At 41.2% G+C, this 18,687-nt stretch overlaps 1 protein-coding gene across 1 annotated transcript in view; it reads left to right on the top strand.

Moving 5' to 3' along the window:
• The window catches only part of SPOCK1 (SPARC (osteonectin), cwcv and kazal like domains proteoglycan 1), a 914,642-nt gene that overhangs the window by 166,555 nt on the left and 729,400 nt on the right, over positions 1-18,687 (top strand). The window lies entirely within an intron of this gene.

The raw sequence follows: 18,687 nt of genomic DNA, 5'->3' as shown, positions 1-18,687 counted from the left end.
CAGGAGGCAGAGAAGGAGAATACTTTAGAGCCTGAGACTGGGCCTGGCCAGAATTCCCTGGGATCTTGTTTCCTTTGTGGGCCCCTAGCTTCTTTACCTCTTTCTCTATCGGTGAGGGTCAAACAGAGCGGAGAGAAAATGAGAAGAGAGGAAGGAAGGAGAGAAAGAGAAGGGAAAAGTGTGAGTGGCTTCAGTTCTGAAATTATCTAGCTGTGTGATCTCAGGCACATTTCTGGGCTTCAGTGTTACCATCTATGAAATGACCCTGTTGTGTGAGATCATCTGTGAGGTCCTTCACAGCTCTTTAGAGCTACTGATCCGTAGTTCAAACAAGGTCCTGATCCACACTAGCTGTATTTGGCATATAACATAAGATTCTCTAGGTAGAATTATTTATACTTGTTACCAGCTCTGTAGGATTTAGAATTGTTTTCTAAATCTAGTTTCATGCTGTTCAACATATGTCCGTCCCCCCCCAGCCCCAATTTTCTAAATTTCCATTAGAACATCCTTTTGTTTTTTTGGTTCAGACATTTTTAATCCTACATGATGAAACACAACATGATTCTAAAGTGTTGCCTTACCTGGCCATGGTTTTAATGTCTTTCCTTGGTGGAACAGCTGAGGTCTGACACCCAGGGCCTGTGTTTGGAAGGCCAGCATTCATAATGTGGTGTCTAATGTAGTTGTCCAGAGTTTGACCTCCATTCCTACTTACTAATTAAGAATTAATTACAGTCAAATATGAAATAATACAGGCCAACTAGTACCTCAGTCAGGTGGCATAAAACACACCTCATCTGTACTCCAGATGGTTGTCAATAAAAAGTGACATTTAAAAATGCTGACTAAATCCAAGCCTGTGAAGTGCTTTCTTCCATAATATAAATTCATTTGTTGGGAGATGTGAAAATCCGTTTTGTTATAATGCCTATAAGCATATTAATCTCACAAGAACTAGAATATCTGCAATGGTTGTACATTTTCGTAAGAGCTTTTCTAAGTGAAACCTGAACAGATTCTACTGAAACAAATGAAAACCCCCTGACTCAGGGGAACTGAAATAAACGGGCCTATTTTCTCCAAGACATGACAGCTTTGCACTTGTAACCTGTCTTCTCTGGCTTTTTGGTGCTGGCCTTAAGGTGAAAAATTTTCATGAACATATGGGGATCCTCAGAGCTCCTTAGGAGGGAGGTAGAAATGCCTGAGATAACACTAATAAGTGTTCTATCTCAAAGTCCCCCTTTCTTCCCAGAGAAACCTGAGGCTCAAATCTTGAGGTCTCAGGTGGAATAGAAACCTTTATTGAGTGAAGTCACAGAGTTCCTGGGCAAGAGCTAGATATGTCCCCCAAAAGAGAGAGACCCAGGGACCCAGGGGGAGGCAGATGAATGCAGTGTGTGGGGAGAGTGTGTGAGGGAGTTTGTGCACAAATACACACACGTGCTCTTGTTTAAAGCAGATTTCTCTTGGTGCTAGCTGTGCAAATTTGGGCAAGTTACATAACCTCTCTGAGCTTTGATTTATCAACTTTAAAATGAGAATGTTAATAGTCCTTGCTGCATAGGGTTATTCTTAAGGATTAAAGAGGATAATGCATGTAAAGCTACACATAGCTAGCACTTAATATTACTTTTATTAACTATTGTTTTTCAAAGCCCTCCCATCAGATTATTCATTAACCCAACTGGAACCATGAAAATATGTAAACTACTTGAACATTATTTTCTTTTTCTAGCCACAGCACTCCCGCAACCGTTATGTGGTACATACCTCCTCTGATGACCAAGTCAGCAATTACCTTACCTGCTGTAACTATCAGGTTCAGACCCTGGTTCCCAGCCCCTGCCTGTGTGTTGGGTTTGGTACATGATGCCCTTCAGCTTCTTTCAGGGGGTAGGCCCTCTCTTTGTACTTTAGGGAGGACACTAGGGAGTGGGATAGGGGATGGGTTTCCAGTAGGTGCTTTGCTGGGTCAGTCTGAGAAAGAGGCTATGGGAGGGCCTCTTCTGGGCAGATGGAACTATCCCTGATTTCCCTGGAGCTGGACTTCCTTTTTTCTCTCTGATCCACACTTTTTTCCCCTCCTTGTCAACTCTTCTTTGGACAATCTGTGTTTGGGTGTTTGTCTGTGTGGCACCCAGCTCCTTGGCAGTACTTAACATTTCTCGAGAGCCCTCTAATGTTCTGAGTGCTGTCCTGAGGGCTCTGCAAGGACCACTCTGATGGCCACAGTGGCAATACCCCCATCACAGCTCTCTGTAAAATGCTAAAAGATCTTTTTGATCCCCTAAAGTAGGAGTAGTCTGTTGTAATTCCAAGGCTCTTTCTTCAAGAAGTGCAGTGCATCTTGCAGATTTGCTGTTTTGGCTCAACAGGCAGACAAGGAGGGGTCTGCATTTCAGCCACAGGTGGGTTTCTGCTTGGCTTCCTTGCAGAGCCCAGTGGACTTCTTATCATTTGCCAGTCTTCTCATACAGAGGTGATCTGTGCTCCTCCTTGTTGGAAACTTGGTAGTGGGGGGAGGGTCTTTCCCTGAGTCATTCGAATTTGTACTGGTAAGGGTCATTGTAGGCTGGCTCAGGGCAGACTCAGGCTATGGGGCCAGGCAACAAGAATTGGTCCATACTGGAGTTCTACTCAGCATGCTGTCCTTATCTACACTGTGGCCTGTTGGTCGCTGGAGCTCGCCAGATGCTGCAGGACCCATGGCTACAGCCTTGTGACATATGGGTTGCATACAGAGGGGTAGGTCATCTTAAAGCCCACGTGTGGGAACCAGACCTTTGTAGATGTGTCAGCTTATTTGCAGTTTAGTGGATGAGACCTACTTCAGGACAGAAACTTTGAGAGCTTAAAAAAGAATTCTGTTCCTTTTGAGGATATGTTGACTTAAGAGATAGTGAATCTAGAAAAGATGTTAACTCTTCCAGGTTTTTGGGACTAATAGTTTCTTTATTCTTTGTTGAAAATATTTTTTAAAATAGAAATAATTTTAATGATATATTAATTATTTTAATAGTTTGAAAAGTTAACTTTTAATCCCTACCCAAAGATTTTCCTCTGTTATTGGTCTCACTTTACGGTGAAAATGGTCTGGTATCTACTGTAGCCTCAGACCAAGTCTGATCTTGGGGGTTTACACATATATCTCATTTGGTTAAGAGCTGGATTTTCTGTAGGGAATAAATATAGATATATTTATAAATATATAAATATTTATTTATATATCCAATAATGGAGACAAAGCCAGTTTTTTTTTTTTTTTTTTTTTTGAATAGGTAAGGAGGTAATATAACTTAGCATCGAATAACCTAAGTTCTATATCCTTACTCATAGGTTGTTGTTGTTAGGTGCTGTCAAGTCGGCTCTGACTCATAGCAACCCTATGTACAACAGCACAAAACACTGCCTGGTCCTGTGCCAGCCTCACAATCCCTGCTATACCTGTTAGAATTAAATAAGATAATGCTTGCAACTGTATGCGACACACAATGCCTACCCTCCAGTGAAAATTAGTTACCACTCTTGTATTAAAGAATACAGTCTTTCCTGTTATCCCTTTTCCTAGCCTATTTCAAAATTTTCTGGCATTACTTTTAGCATCACATATGGATTACTGTGACACAGAAAAACAGAACATTCAGGAAAAATTAGGGCTAATTAAAATGCATCTAATATATTAAAATATAAGTGATAAGTACACTTCTCTCAGGGACACACATCTTCTCCTTGCCTTTTATTGTGCATCCTTTAGCTTGGTGTCATTGATACGCATCTGGTCCTTCTCCACTTAATTTATTTGGCTAAATTCTTCTTACACTCTTCAATTCTCCCCAGATGTCTACTATGTAAGGTGTTCAGGAAATCCAAATGGCTTTGTGCACACTGCACGTACTGGGTTGATCTCTGCCTCGCCTGCAGGATATGGCAGGCTGGTGCATTTGGAATCCTCTAGTAAGTATTTTTCATGCTGCCTGTTCATTTTCAGGAATAAACAGGTGCTATAGTATTTGATTTTATCGATCACTTAACTAGGAAGAAATTATAGAAATATTATTCATAAAATAGCCATAAAGCCCTGTTAATCTGCCAAAATTTCAAATTAGAGAATCAATTAGATTTGTTGAGTATTTGTTTAGCCATGCTCTCCAGGTGACTCCTGCTTTATTTACTCTCATAATTCCCCCAAAGATTTGTTTCTGCCTTCCTGAGAGAAGAATGTGTTCTGCATATCCTATCAGAAGCCACTTGAAGGGATTGGGGCAGAGAAATAAATTAAGCAAATATTTCAGATTTGTTACTGTATTTTCATGAGCCATATAAGTTAATGATCCAAGGCCAGATACATTGTTTAATGCCAGATACAATCACGTTAAGTTCTTCTTTTCCCAGGGGAGCCATGGATGGATTGCAGTTCAATTTTCTCTGGCCTGTCTCCTGGGGTGATGGGGACCCCCTCTTGCCACTTTGTCTTGGACCAAACACTTAATCTCTAGGCACCAATTATTTCAAAGGCACGAGTTACTGTCATGGTACCACCTCGTTGCAAGCCATCAGCTAACGAGGCTGCCTCACTGAGGTTTGCACATACTGGAAATTTCAGACAAACATGCAGGGCTAATTTTGAAAGTCCTGTCAGATAGCAGAATGGGTCATGTGGTAGTGAAATAGACAGCCACCTGTGTAGTGTAAGGTGGTGACAAGAAAATGTTATTGGGCAGGGTCTCCAGGTCTCTGAAGATCAACCCTATGATTGCCATTCTAATAGTTGTCTTCCTTTAAGTTCTGATGATTTGGTTTTCTTTGGGAAGCCTTTATCAATAACTGTTGATAAATACTTATTGAGGATGTGCTGGGTGTAGTATTAGGTTGTCTGGGGAGGAGGGTAGGTGTGTCTAGGAAGTCTTCCTGTCTGAGCTCAGTCTTGAAGGATGTGTAAGAGAGCCAAGCGAAATGGTTCACATGGATTAACTCAATTGGTCCCCTCACAGCCCTGAATACTAGGCATTAATGCTATTTCCATTTGAAGGAGGAAGACCTGAATCTCAGAGAGACTAAGTAACTTGCCCAAAGTGAAGGGCCTATAAATGAACTTAGGAAGTCTTTCTCCAGGGTCCACATGCTCAATCACTGTACTTTGGGTGTGTGTGGGGGAAGACAGGTGAAATTCACAGTTTGACCCAGTGTTGGCAAAGAAGAGAAGGAGTAAGATGACAATGAATACATGTAACCTCCTCCAGGGCTGTCTCTGTGAGGAGAGGAGCTTAGTGTAAAGAGAGAGAGAGAAGACTTGATCCCTGTCCTTAAGAAGTTTATGACCAGTTAGAGAAGGCTAGGAAAGCTCTATCCCATCACCATCAAATCGATTCTGACTCATGGTGACCCCATGTGTGTCAGAGCAGAACTATGTTCTGTAGAATTTTCAGTGGCTGATTTTTCAGAAGTAGGTTGCCAAGCCTTCCTTCCAAGGCACTTCTGGGTGGAATGGAACCTCCAATCTTTCAGTTAGCAGCCAAGCATTTTAACTGTTTGCACCACCCAGGGATAGGAAAGCTCTAGTTGATAGAGAACTGTAGCCATGTGGACAGCCTCAGATGTCATACTTCAGGAGATGATGGTAATCAGAACAGTAACCATTGGTATCAACACACACCATATGAGGGCACTGTTCTCAGATTGTGATGAAGGGGTCAGAGCAGGTAGATCTTGCTCCTCTCAACTCTTGAACTACTCCCTTGCTGGGTGGGATGCCACTGTTATTCTAGAATGTTACAAGCTATCCATGGAATTTCTTGTATCCCACTTCCTGAAGGAGTTTCTTGGGCCAGCTTTAGCTCTTTGATCTAATATCATAAAGGAGCACAAAACAGTGTTTGGAGCTTTTGGACCAGGAATCTAGAAACCTCAGTTTTGATCCTGCCTCTACTGCTTACTTACTGGGTGACTGAGCAATTTGCTCAACATCTCTGGGCCCTGTTTTCTTCATCTGTCAAGTGAAAATAATAATAATATTTATCTTAAGTAAGTGTTGATGGATGTGAAAACATTTTAAAAAGTTCAATGTATAAAAGGATAAGACTTTTTGCAGAATAATTTCTTAATCTTATAATACTCTCTCAGTTTGCTGGGTGGAAGCCATTGAGACTTTCTCTCATGGGTGGCAGTGAATCAGCCTGGCCACATTTTGAAGCCAGATAAGCCACTTAATACACACAAGATTAATAAGTGTGAACAGTGCTTAACCTTTCTGCATCCTTCTCCCCCCACAAACAAACAAATCATGAAATGAGAATACTGAGTTCCACTTCTCAGGATCATTATTAAAGTTAAATGAGATAATGAATGAAAGGTCCCCAAAGCAGAGTGAGTGATCAGAGAATGTTAGCCACCTACCCTTGAATCCATAGCTTCTTCCCTCATCATAACCTGGACGTCTGTATGTGCTTGCAGGGGGCTGCAGGTGTGGTGGGGCATATGCCTCTGATCTCATGTCTAATCCAGTGTCTGTCAGGCTTGTGGTGTCCTGATTTCTGTCTTTATTACTGAACACTGGAATTTATTTTGTAATATATATTTCCTTATTGTTCCCCCTTTCCCCCAATTTAGTTTTAAAGAATACTATAAGTGAAACTACAGGTTTGCTTCATATTAGCATGAATTATTTAAATGAAAAATATTTGTGTACTTCCTAAAATTCTCACTGATGTATGTACCACACTTTGAGAAACACTGCGCTAATCAGATCCCTTGGAGATAGTTTCAAGCCTGCTGGAAGGTTTTGCTGTGTTTGTTAATTAAGAAATATTCCAGGCATTTTGGAGGTAGGTTGGTAGGGGAAATGTTTTTATCTGATGAGGCTTGAGGAACAGAACTGGCTGAATTGTAATGGTGAACCCCAAATCCAGTTTGGCACTTGGATCCTCTCCCCAAGTCATGGAACCCAAAAGTATCATCCAATGCTGTCTTTGATAAAACCACTGAAAACTGATGAGTATTATGAGCTACAAAGAAACATTGCTGGGGAGGCATTCAAAGTTATGAATGGGTGCCACTAGTATCAAATTATAGTCTTCCTGTTGGTGTTGAGGGTGTGTGGAATCTTTTGAGGAGGAAACAAAATGAATGACCTTTGGTTAACATTCCTATTAAGGTGCACAAAGGATTAGAATGCCACCAAGCATTGCAGCATGCTTCAAACTTGCCCCCTCGACCCATCTCCTCACCTCTCGATGCAGTCCCAGGCTTTGCAGGGCCTGCGTTTGTATTTCTTCCAAGCTGCATTGCAGGAACATTATTTCTGCTTCATCAACCATCTCACCTCGCTGTCGCCTTGCCTTCACTTTTTCTCCAGCAAACACACAATGTACCAGCTGCCTGCAGTTTGGCTGGTAGATAGGCAATTATTTTAGTTATTTAGTTAAACAAGGTCAGTTGGGAATGAGTCACCAGGTATTGAGTGCCAGATTTTGTGTTGATGGTATGTGGGAAAGATAAACAGCTCTGGAGAAAGTGTCCTGTTTACCATGTTACTTACTGACTGAAGCTCGCTCATCCCCAACCAATGAAAATATGTCTTGTTTGTCAAGACTACACTTTCATTCTCTTCTGAAGAGAAATGTGGCTTTAATTCCAGAGATCAGATGGGATGACTTGTGTTCATATGGCTGATAAATCATTTTAAAGAAAATTACTTTGGCATGCCTGACATTTGAATGGATTGCTGATGAATTAAAGGAATAGATCCAGATCACGTCAGAAATATTTTACCATTACAAAAAATTGTGGTCTGCAGAAAACAAAATCCAATAAAGCTATAAAGCTGTCTGACCAGCCTCCTAAGCTACAGAAATGCATCATTCTGGGCCCATATCTTTGGTATTAACATTCTATATGGTGGGCAGTCTACATGGGAGAGAACCTCAAGGTAGAACAAGGAGTCCTGGGTTCTGGCCCCAGCTCTGCCCAGTGACCACCATTTGATATTAGGCAGAAGTCATTTTGTCTTGCTAGACCTCAGCTTTGCCAAGTTATTGACTCCATCTGAAAAAAGTTTTGCCCTCTCCTTGGAGGCCAGATACAGGGAGCTCAAAGATGAATGAGATACATACCTAGCCTTTGGAGGGTTTATCCTAAGAATGATGTTCAAGTAGTCACCAGCATTAATGTTGGTCGGAGTCATAGGGGGTACTTGGAATAACATTGGGAAACAGTCAAGAGTTGACATCTGATTCTAGCCTGTGTTGAGTTCTAATTCTGTCCTTGTGATCCTAGGTAATTCACTATGCCTTGGTTTCTTCATATGTACAACAGGGTCTGTAATTCTTAGCATTTTCTGCCTCTCCGAATTATCATGAAAATCAGACATGTTCATGTATACATATAAAAAAAGTATTATTAACTGTGGTTTGGGATTGTGTAGTGAATGTTATTGTTGGGTGATATTCAGTTAATTCCAACTCAAAGCAACCCCATGTGATAGAGTAGAAATGCCCCATAGGGTTTTCTTGGCTGTAATCTTTAAAGGAGCAGATTGCCAGGTCTTTCTCCTGTAGAGCTGCTTGTTGTTGTTGTTGTTATGTGCCGTCGAGTCAGACCTGACTCATAGCGACCCCTCCTTGGGTTTCCGAAGCAGTATCACTACGGAAGTAGATTGCCCCATCTTCCTTCTGAGAAGTGGCTGGTGGGTTTGAACCACCAGCCTTCTGGTTAGCAGTCAAGTAGAGCCGCTAGGTGGGTTCAAACCTCAAACATTTCAGCTATCAGCCTAGCACTTAACCTCTGTGCCACCAGGACTCCTTGCATAGTGTATAAAGCCCATTTAAACCCATTAGCACTGAGATGATTCTGACTCAGTGACCCTATAGGACAATAAAAACAGTCTCATAGAGCTTCCAAGGCTGTAATCTTTAAGGAAGCCAGTTGGTACCAGTTGGTATCTTTCTGCCATGGAATGGCTGGTGGGTTCAAACCTCTGACCTTTAGGTTAGCAGCTGAGCATTTAACTACTGTGCCACTAGTTAACACCACACCCACAGACATGAAAATGAAACCAGTCAAGATGAGTCACTCCCAGCTCACTCCAAATATAAATACTTACTATTGTATGCTAATGAGGTTCTGTAGTTGTTGGTTGTACAATAGATAACTGATGATGTATTAACTGACATGAAAAAAGTTCACAGTAGATTACAAAGGGAAAGAGACAGCAATGTAATAACATAAAACATGGTGGAGCTTTTTGTGTATGTGTATACCTGTACTTCTGCTTCATAGTAGGTGACACAGCTGCATATGTATCTGTACAGTATATATTAAAAAAAAAAAAAAGTCAAACTCACTGCCATCGAGTTGGATCTGACTCATAGCGACCCCTCCTTGGGTTTCCAAGGCAGTATCACTACAGAAGTAGATTGCCCAATCTTCCTTCTGAGGAGTGGCTCGTGGGTTTGAACTACCAGGCTTTTGGTGAGCAGTCAAATGCCTTATGCACTACACCAGCAGAGCTTCTGTATAGTGTATGTTGTTGTTGTTGTTATGTGCCATCGAGTCGGACTCGAGTCATAGCGACCCCTCCTTGGGTTTCTGAGGCAGTATCACTACAGAAGTAGATTGCCCAGTCTTCCTTCCAAGGAGTGGCTGGTGGGTTTGAACTGCCAGGCTTCTGGTTAGCAGTCAAGTGCCTTAGTCACTATGCTACCAGAGCTCCGAAGAGGAGGTAAATTCTACAAACTCTTGCTGTTAAGTAAGGTTTTACTTTCTACCGGTGGAATCAAGGTCTTTGCCAATATAAAAGTAAATAAAAATGTAAACATGAATGGCAGCACATACTGAGATTTTAGAGAAGAAAAGCATTGCCCAGGCTTCATCTGACTGAATAAGTCATTGCCCTGAATCCAGGGACCTTCACCTTGAAGGATTTATTTTAGTTCTTATTACTGTATTATATAAATCATGTTAATTATAGAAAAATTGGAGCTATTACTGATTTAAAAAAAAAAACAAAAAAACTCTAAAAAGCATACTGTCCATCATCTGAACAACTGATTATCTGGTGTAAAAAAACTTCCAAACCTGTAGGTGGATGCATATCCACTGAAATTCATTCATTCATTCCTCTAACAGTATTTGTTAAAGAGAATGCTATGTTCCTGGCCTTGAGTTAGGCACTTAAATCTATAATGGTAAACAAAGCAGACATGGTTCCTCAAGGACATTTATCTGCTAAGCTGGGGGACTGGTGTTAGATAAACAATTATATAGATTATATAGTTACATAATTACAGCTGTGTCACATACTATGAAGCAGAAATGCACACACACACACACACACAGCTGGGACCATGTTCTGTGTTACTACTTTGCACTAACAAAATCTTACTTTCTCTCTGTAATGTACTGTGAACTTTTCTCATGTCAGTTAATATAAGCATCAGTTATCTGTTGCGTAACCAACAACTACAGAACCTCATTAGCATACAACTATAAGCATTTATGTCCTCTGGAGTGAGCTGGGGGTGACTCATCTTGACTGGTCTCACCTTCATGTCTGTGGGTCTGGTGGCTGTTTGCTGATCTAGTATGACATTGGCTGGGACAACTGTACGGTCTCATCTTCCAGCAGGTAGCTCAAGCATGTCTCATGATGACGGCCAAAATACAAGAACAGAAGCTGAAATGCTCAAGTGCTTTCTCAAGCCTCTGCTTATGTCATGTCTCCTAATAATCTATTTGCTAAAACAAGTCACATGGCTGGTGGCAGAGTATGAGGCCACTACAAGGTGACATGGTCAGTTGTGAAGAATTGAGGGCATTAATGCAATTAATCTGCCGCAGTGTACTTCTTCATTATCCTTCTTAACTTCCTACGTAGGATTGTATTATGTGTGTGTAGATGGGTGGGATTTTAGATACAGTGTATGTATTGGCAAAGGTGCAGAGGCACCAGTGGATATGTGGGAGACAGTAAGAGAGGCTGAGGCAACTTCTCTGTCTACAGCATAGGAGTCTCTTAACAATGAGAGGGTGGAGAGTACTGTTTGCCAGGAAAAGATGGGACTTCATCTTGTCAGTAACGGGATGATACAATGAAAGTAGGGCCTCAAAAAGTAAATTCAAAGTGATAGTTGGGTTGCATTTAGGTGAATAGAGGCTAGAGAAAGGGATACAAGTCTGTAATATTGGAATAATCCAAATATGAGCCTAAGGGTAGATGGAAATGGAAAGGAATAGATAGAGGGATAGACAAAGGCAATTGAATTAATAATTATAGTTTTCATTACTTGAATTCTTACTGTGTTCCAGACATAGTGCCAAATGCTTTAGGTTATTATTTTTTATCCTCAGAACAATCCTATAGCTGGATTCCCTTTTTTACAGATGAGGAAACTAAAGTACAGAAGTCAAACAGCTTGCCTAAGGTCACATAGCTACCTAGTGGTAGTCCTGGGATATGAACCTGGATCATCTGTCTTCTCATAGAATTGCTCCTGAAAGTAGGAGGGTTTTTTTTTTTTCTTTTTTTCGTAGTGGGAGATTTGATAAACTTGATAATATTTTATGGAAGAAAAGAGGTAAGTTATAGAAATAATTTAGCATTCCAGTTGTAGGAGCAGTACTCTTGACAGAAGTAGAAAAGTTAGAAATGAAAATCATTTTTTATGTTGGGGGATATGCTTGTTTTTAAAGTTGTTGAGGTTAAGATGAAATTTGATGTCAGATGGAGGCAGTGGGTATGGTCATAGGGGAGCTGTCCAAGGAAAGGAAAATTCAAAAACCAGAGTGGACTAGTAATGGAGCCTTGAGGCCAGTTTAGATTTGGGATTTAGGAAGAGAAAGTAGAGCCAGTGGAGGAGTAATCTGAAAAGTAACTGGAAACTTGGATGGAATTTAGTTGTACCATTCATACTAAAGTGGGCAAGTTTCATGATGTAAGGATGGTCTATGATCAAGAGAGTAGAAACTGTGAGAAGGAAGATAACTGAGAAGAGTTATATAGGATTTGGAAATGTGGAGGTCAATGGGGGATTGAAGAGAGCAGTTTCAGAGAAGCTGTGGAAACAGAAGTCGGGTTGCACCTGGAAGATATGACTAAGAAGGGTGTCAGATTTAGAGCTCAGAGCTATGGAAGCCAACACAAGGACTACTGCAGGGGTGGTGAGCCCAAGAGAGAAGGCTCTCTGTGTATTAGAGGGTGGGAAGGTCAAGACGAGATGATTATGGATATCTGATAGAGAGGAGCTAATTGTAGGAGCAAATCCCAGGATGGACACATGAAGGACAGGGATCAAGACTAGGCAAAGAAGGAGGAACTAGCCATATAGAGGAGGAGGAAATGAATGCATGGAAATGATTTGGGAAGACAGTGAGTGAACTTGAGGTTGTAACCGGGGTTATGAGATAGTTGAATTCTGGGAGAAAGGGTAAACCAAAAACCGACCAAACTCACTGCCATCGAGTGGGTCTGACTCATAATAACCCTTACTGGGTTTCCAAGGAGGTAAATCTTTATGGAAGTGGATTGCCTGTCTTCCTTCCATAGAGTGACTGGTAGGTTTGAACTGCCAACCTTCTGGTTAGCAAACAAATACCTTAGGCACTGCACCACCTAAGCACCATTCAAATATAGGTCAGCAGCATGATTGCTTTATTTTCACTGTGCTTAAACTTTCCAGTAGGAACCCTGGTGGCATAGTGGTTAAGTGCTTGGCCACTAACTGAGAGAACTAGAGGTCAGCTGTCTATTCCAAAGCCTGGAGTTAGGAAGGAGCTGGTGAAGAGAAGAGTGACAAGCACTCCAGGCAAAAGGAAGAGACAGGGCAGGCATATAAGGGATGATGTGTTTGGATAATGCTGAGTCAACATGAAGGTCAACCAACAATACAGACCACTTTAAGGAAAGCCATCTTTATCCTGAGGGCAACAGAGAGTATCAATGTGTTTTATTTTCAAAAGCTCCTCAGGCTGCTGTATGAGAAGTGAATAACCGTGACAAAGTTTTAAAATCCCAAAACCCATTGCTGTTGAGTCAATTTAGATTCATAGAAACCCTATAGGACAGAACAGAACTGCCCCATGGGGTTTCCAAAGCTGTAATCTTTACAGAAGCAGACTGCCACATCTTTCTCTCACCAAGTGGATGGGTTCAAACCACCAACCTTTTGACCACTCAGTTAGTGGCCAAGCACTTAACCACTATGTGCTGTCCTCTGGCTTCTCTCCTGGAGTCTACCTTGATCAGTACTGAATCCCAGCACTCAGCACCATGCCTGGCACACAGTAGAGGCTCAGTATACATTTACTGAAAGGAAACTGAGACTGGTGTTAACACACAGGAGGAAGCCATTCCCACCTCTGGTAACTGAGAGCATCTATGGAGATGGTGATTTCTCTCAACTCCTCTGTAGTGCTCATCAGGAGAGCTACTGTATGTTATTCAAGCTTGACTAACTGCCCTCTACCCTGCAGTCCCCTTTATCTCTTTTCTTTAAAAAAATGGATGTAAAGCAGGCAACATGGATCTTACAAGGACCCTTTTCCTTTAGACAAATAGCTGGTATTCCTACTAAAATGGTAATTTCCTTTGTTTAAAAAGGCAGATGTAGTCAAAGTAAGCTAATCTCATATGCAATTTTTCATTAAAAATATATATGAGTTTGGCTGGGAGGCTAGTCAGGTCCCAGGGGTCATTGTGTTAGCAGCTATGGGAACAAATGTCCTTTATTTGCTTATAGATACATACTGCTTCCAGGCAAGCATCATTTCCTCACATTGACTTCTCTGTGACCTTGTTTCAGACCACAGGGGATTTTTGTCTTCTAACTTGTCTTATATTTTGCCCTTTTTTATTGAATAGCAAATCCCTAAGTACAGTTAGGTTGCAGAGTCCCTAGTAGAGAGAAGAGGAAGAAGGGTCTCCTCTAATAGTGAATTCAGGACAAAAAAAATGGGGATTTTATATAAGACCAAAGAAGAATGCAAAATTATGCATGAAGTTGCACATGTGTTGAGATCCTCTCTTACTCACACACATAGGATCTGGGTGGGGAGGAGATGGCAGGGTGGAGTAAGATGGGGGCAATAGTGTCCCCAAATGTTGAGTAGGGTATTGAATTTCTAGAATTTTTGATGTTATAGATTACTATGAGTCATAATCTACTTGATGGCAGTGGGTTTGGTTTGGGTTGATAGTTCAGGATTTTCTCCATAAATCCCACCAGGCATAAGTGAAACCTAAACGGCCCCATCCGAACCTATCTATTTCTGAGAATTTAGAATTAATCTTCTGGATTTCTATCTGTAGATTTTGTATCATTTCTAATTTTTCATTTAGTTTGTCATTTTGTTCTTATATTTTCTTCCGAAGTTGTTCTACAGTTTTGTCTGTGTTTTCCTTAATTTTGTCAGTGTTTTCCTTGATCTGTCTCTCAATCCACTGAAGGTACCTAAGTATAATTCTTTTGAATTCCTTATCAGGGAGTTCCAATGCTGCTGCTTCCTCAGGGATGTATTCTGGGTCTGTATCCTGTTTCCTTGTTTCTACCACTTTATCTTGCTTCTTTGTGAGGACTGTGATGAACTGTTGTCTCTGCGACATTGTGACTTTGTTGTATTTGTATTTAATTGGCGATTGTATCTTGGAGTGATTCACCCAAGATTTTTGTTTTCTTTGGATGTATCTGAGTAAACAGGGTACTGTGGTCCTCTATTTGCTAGTTGGCAGCACTTATGCACTCACCACCTATCTCTTGGTGGGTGTGATAGAGAATGAGAGTGGTTGCACAGATTTCTTAACTGTTTGTGGAGCAGTTAAGGGTGAGTCGGGCTCTTATTGGTGGTTGTGTATTGTTGACCAGTTGGTGCAGAAGGAAGTGGTGGCCCTCACTCAGTAAGTGGAGCTGCAGGAGGTGTGGGTGTGGTTGGGTTGTTTGGGCAAGGTTGCTGTCTCCCACTCAGACAAAAACACCAGTCAAAAACCCTAAAAACAGTAAAAGCAAGAGGACAAAAGTCATACACCATATAAACACAGGAACAATCACCACAAAGAGAAAAAAGAAAAAAGAAAAAAAAGAGGAAAGGCAATAAATGGGAGAAAATATTTAAAGAAATACTTTGAAAAGACAAAAGAGATATGAATAGAAAGGGGGGGGGACCAATATCTAGCGAGGGGGGAATAAGAGAAAAGAGGTAGAATAGGAGAGTAATGAAGAAAAAATGGGAAAAATGCAAAAAGAAAAACAAGTAATGGGGAGAACCACAGGAAAGAAAAAAAATGGGAACCAGGGAAAGGGAAGACAGACAAAACTGAAAACTAGAACCTGGGATGGGAAGAAGAAAGAATAATAATAAAAAGGAAGAAAAAAATTATTATTTTAAAACAGACAAAAAAACCGAAAAAAAAAAAAAAAACCAAAACACAAAAAACAAATCTAGATGGGGTGAGTCAGAGCACCCAGGCTTTGTCAGAGCACATAGAGTAGGATGGAATTCCTGCCAGCCCAGAATGTGGGTGGGGGTGAGTATATACATATAAGAGTATAAGAGTAACAAGGGGAATATCACACCTTTCCAGTCCTCAGTGTCCAGTATGTCCTTACTGTCCCCGACAAGTGAAGCCTATTCATATTCATTCTCTGTCTGAGAGGACGCTGTCACTTTAGATATCCCAAAATGGTTGAATCGGTTGTAGACATTCAAAATGTCTGCACCCTATGGACAGCCACACTCAGTTTGTCTCCTTCTTTGTTGTTTCCCCTTTTATTCACCAGCCACCAATGCAGTCCTCTGTGCAGCCCCTGGCTAGCAGGGCCAATTTTTAGGTTAATTCTTAGGTCCTAACACAACTTGGCAATATCCAAGCTGTCCATGCTGTCAGGACCACTGACAGTCTGCAGCTCCTTATGTCTCCTTTTTTGCTGTTTTCATGCAGGTTCTTCTACTAGTTGGAATTTAGTCCACTTCTGTATCCTTCCTTTTAATGCTCAGGGCTCCAGGATTGTCTTCTGTAACCATGTTAATTGGTTCCTCTTTTCTTTGTTGAAGCAGGTCTGTGTAGTCTGTATGCCTATTCTACCCTCTTACTGGAAACCCCCCCTATCCAAATCTTAACAAGAGTTTATGTGCTTTTAGAAATTAGGACAACACAACTAAGCTGCATTAAGACCAATACTTGATTCTGGACTTGATTCAAACCCATTCCTTAGAAGATGTTTTGGTACCTCAAACCTAGATTTGAGCCCCAGCTCAAAATCCCTCCACTTTGTGGAGTTATTTAGCTGAAGTCTGTGAAATGAGGATGCTGCTGTGAGGGTGATTGACCAGTGAAGTGCTCTGTGTAAGTATGGCATGTACCAATAATCATTAAGTAGTGAACTGTTACCATCATCACTGATTTTGGGATTACTTGTCAAGTTTGGGACCATGAATGTTGAATCAGCACTCTTTCCTCCTTAACCTCAGCAATTACAGCTTGAACTTTGATGAAGGGTGTGTGGTACAGTGATTCACTCTGTGGTCAGAAATCTATAAACAAACTGAAGTTGTATTAGAATATGAGGAAATAAATGTTTCAGATCTACAAGGCAGCAGGCAGTGCCCAACAAGGACAGGGACATATAAGCTTCTAGGGGAGCGGATAGGACCTGGACAAAGTGTTATTAGAAGTCTGGCCTTTCTGGTACTAGTGTGTGATTCTTTAGTGTGTGAGGTATTGGAGATGCTTCTATGCTATTTTAAAGAGGGCTGATATACTTGGAAGAAGATCTGGTGGCGCTGTGGTTAAAGCATTGTACTGCAAAACAAAATACTGGTAGTTCAAACTCACCAGCCACTCTGTGGGAGAGATAAGGCAGTCTGCTTTTGCAAAGACTTACGGCCTTGGAAACCCTATGGGGCAATTCTACTCTGTCCTTTAGGGTCACTATGAATCGGAATTGACTCAGTGAGAGTGGGTTTGTTTTGAATATACTTGGTACTCTTTGTTTTATTCAGACCATCATTTGTAAGCCTGTGATAAAAAGCCATCTCCCAGGAAGTGTGTGGCAATGTGTTGTTTTTGTACCTCTTACATCCTGTCTTGATAGGGCTTTGGAACAAGCCTTAGGTGTTTTTCTGTAGTTGGCCTATTTTCTTGCCTTCCTGAATTATGCCAATTTGTGCAAAGTGTGCTCTGTGATGACAAGTGAACGGTCTGGGGTGAAGTCTTTCTTCTGCAGTGCCCCCCCCCCTTTTTTCTCTGTCAATGTCACAGCTGTGAGTGTTGGCAAGTTCTCTAGATAGATTTTCTTTTCCTCTTAAATGTTTGTCTAAAATTAATTTTGACTGTTTTGAAGAGGTTGCTGAACAGTCACAGGGTTTTGCAGAACAGAATCTGCAACCCTGGCAGAGATGCTGAAACTGTCACGTTCAATATGATGAGTGAGTGCCACACCAAAGAAGAAACTGGGTCCCAGGCTGTGTAGAACTGGTGGGTGAGAGGAACTGTCCATAACATTGAGAAGTCCTGGAGAGCATGTGAGGCTAGGTTTAAGATGCCATCACACCTGTGGACTTCAAGGGCAGGAGATGGTACTGGTCATCACAAGCCCATACACCCTGGGTATTTGATTGCATATCAGTAAAAATAGTGGTTCTTTAAAGAGTATAATTTATGATGTTGCTTTTCCTACACAGTATCCTGTGAACTGAATAGCAACTTTCCTTACCCCTTCTGTCCCTAGAGGTCACATCAAAGAACATAGGAAGAAGTTGGCTCATGTTTAAAAAGGTTATCAGGGTTTATTGGGGTTTCTTGCTTTGACATTGGCTTGTACATTTTATATGCTTTCAGTTAGCATCTAACATGGTGCTTTTACTCAGAAGATGAAAATCTCATCCATTAAGATTGTAGCCTCCATAAGGCAGGAATTGGCTTGGCTGTTGCATCCCTAACGACTAGCAAAGGCATGGCACACAGGAGTTCAATAAAGAATTATTGAATGTGTATATGAACAAATTCTTCATATTTATTGATTGGATTTCATATTATACTTTTTTCTTCTGTGCTATGTGACAAGTACTCATGGAAGCAGCAGTCAAGAAATCAAATGATGTATTTTGTCTGCTGCAAAAGACCTCTTTAAAGTGTTAAAAAGCAAATATTACTTTGAGGACTAAGGTGTGCCTGACCCAAGTGATGGATTTTCAATTGCCTCATATGCATGTGAAAGCTGGACAATGAATAAGGAAGACGGAGGAACAATTGATGCCTTTGAATTATGATGCTGGTGAAGAATATTGAATATACCATGGACTACTAGAAGAATGAACGAATCTGTCTTGGGAAAAGTACAGCCAGGATGCTCCTTAGAAACTAGGAAGGTGAGACTTGGTTTCACATACTTTGGACATGTTACCAGGGGCAGCAGTCCCTGGAGAAAAACATCATGCTTGGTAAAGTATAGGGTCAGTAGAAAAGAGGAAGACCTTCAAGGAGATGGATTCACGCAGTGCAGCAATAATGGGCTCACACAACAATAATTGTGGGGATGGGGCAGTGTTTCGTTCTGTAGTGCACATAGGGTCACTGCTGTTTTTGTTGTTAAGTGCCGTCTAGTCGTTTCCAACTCATAGCAACCCCATGCACAGCAGAACGAAACACTGCCCGATCCCGCGCCAGCCCCACAATCCCTGCTATAGTTGAGCCCA

The sequence above is a fragment of the Orycteropus afer genome, unplaced genomic scaffold (genome assembly GCF_000298275.1).
Source record: "Orycteropus afer afer isolate SDZICR_OR568_19922 unplaced genomic scaffold, OryAfe1.0 scaffold00056, whole genome shotgun sequence".
Taxonomy (NCBI): domain Eukaryota; kingdom Metazoa; phylum Chordata; class Mammalia; order Tubulidentata; family Orycteropodidae; genus Orycteropus; species Orycteropus afer.
Note: the sequence above shows the minus strand (reverse complement) of the source record. Positions and strands in the feature narration are given on the sequence as shown.